Source organism: Hylobates moloch, unplaced genomic scaffold (genome assembly GCF_009828535.3).
Source record: "Hylobates moloch isolate HMO894 unplaced genomic scaffold, HMol_V3 SCAFFOLD_14, whole genome shotgun sequence".
NCBI lineage: Eukaryota > Metazoa > Chordata > Mammalia > Primates > Hylobatidae > Hylobates > Hylobates moloch.
In genome coordinates, this window is record NW_026652289.1 from 76,791,396 (window position 1) to 76,793,340 (window position 1,945).

Below are 1,945 nucleotides of genomic sequence, written 5' to 3' on the forward strand. Positions count from 1 at the left end.
TTGTTGTGTTATTATTTGGTGATAACCCTCTCTCTTGCTCCCATTTTTTAATACTCAATATGGAGACTTGATGCATATAAGGAAAAGACTGAATTGAGTTTTGCTCTACTCTAGGGATCTAAAATATAAGGCTTAAAGTTCTATAACATTTAGTCTGGGTAAGTCAAACTATTAATATGCCTGGTTAGCCTTCTCTATTAGCATCACCCATGATGTGTTCTTGGTCTATAGATTTGTGGGTATTTACAGTTTTGTTTGTTCTGACGTTCCCCATAGGACTTGATCTGGTATGTTTGAGGGACTTACCTAAACGGCTTTAAGTAAAGCTGAGCAAGTAGCATTAATAGATTTATCATAGCTCTGGAAACTCTTAACAGTCACTGTGCAAGATAACAAACTACATCTCCACTGGACTGTCTCATCTCAAGTAGCATGAATCCCTAAACCTACTTCACCTGCCACTTTATCTCTCAACTGTTGGCAGCTGTATCCTCCAAGACTTTAGTTCAATGTCCCTGTAGTCATCCTCAACTATTCTCTTTCTATTATACCTAACAGCTGATGTATGAAACAATCTTACCAGTTTCGCTGTTGAAATGGTTGCAGACTCCCTTATTTCTTGTCACTTCTACTTTTACCTTGATCCAAAGCACCATTATATCTTGGCTGATTTATTGTCAGGTAAGACAAATCATGTAACTCCCTTCTCAGAATTCTGAAATTCATTGTTCTCCATCTCATTCAAAATTTTTAAGAGTCCCTAAGGTGGCCCCTACTGAACCCATAACCTTCTTTCACAACTGATCCTCTTGTTCACATCACTTTGGAGTCATGGTGACCTCCCTGTTATTCCTCTCCCCCAGGACTTTTGCACCAGCAATGTCCTCTATCTGGAATGCTCTTCCTCCAGGTAACCACTTAACTGAACTCTCCCTTTCTTCAATGTTTTGCACAAACATCATCATCTTAATGAGGCTTATGATGACCACCCTATTTAAATTGCAGCCCCAGGACTTAGGAGTTTTCTTAACTCTGCTGTGTTTCACATTTTTTTCTCACCTATATGACATACTTATTTACTATTTTTATTGTTTTGTGTTTGTCTCTTCTACTAGAAGGCAAGGCACCTGAAGGCAAGGATCTTTGCTTACCTTATGGATTAATAAAAATTCCAAGAGTCTAGGACAATGCTTTGCACATGAAATAAGTGGAATAGATAGTTGACAAATAAATGCCCCCAAAACAAACAAAAGAAATTAAAAATCTCGAGGTTAGGAATTAATTCTTAAAATGCAATGAGCTTTAATGGTAACTGTGGAGATGCAGCTGCATAAAAATGTGCCCCTGCTTCTAACTACTCCTCATCGCCTTAAGTTTTCATCCCAATTCACACCTTTAAACCAGCTTGATCATAAACCAACAATAACTTCTACCTTGGAAAGTTCTTATCTCCTTGATCTTTCAGAAGCTTTTTTTTTTTTTTTTTGAAATATATGTGCCTTTATTAGCTAAGCCACTATTTGAGGGGGATGCAGCAGGGGTGGCCCAATGCCGGGCCGGCAGTGCTTCACAGGCTTGTAGGTGATGGAGAATTCGCCCAAGTAGTGGCCGATCATCTCCAGCTTGATCTCCACCTGGCTGAAGGTTTTGCCGTCGTAGACGCCCACCATGCTGCCCATCATCTCAGGCAAGATGATCATGTCCTGCAGGTGCGTCTTCATCACTTCCGGCTTCTCCATGGGCGGTACCTCCTGCTTGGCCTTGCGCAGGCGCTTCAGCAGCGAGTGCTGTTTCCGCCCCAGGCCCGGTTCAGCCGCTGCTGCCGACGCGCACTGTACAGCTGCATAAGCTGCTCGTAGGACACGTCCGGCAGCTGGTCCAGGCCCACGCCGCGGTAAGTGAACTTGCGGAAGGTCCACTTCTTCTTCTGCTCTACGTCTGTCAT

The 1,945-nt window shown here is 42.4% G+C and overlaps 1 pseudogene; it reads right to left on the minus strand.

The window, feature by feature from the left end:
- Positions 1-1,508: 1,508 nt before the first annotated feature.
- Positions 1,509-1,945, minus strand: LOC116481594 (small ribosomal subunit protein uS19-like; annotated as a pseudogene).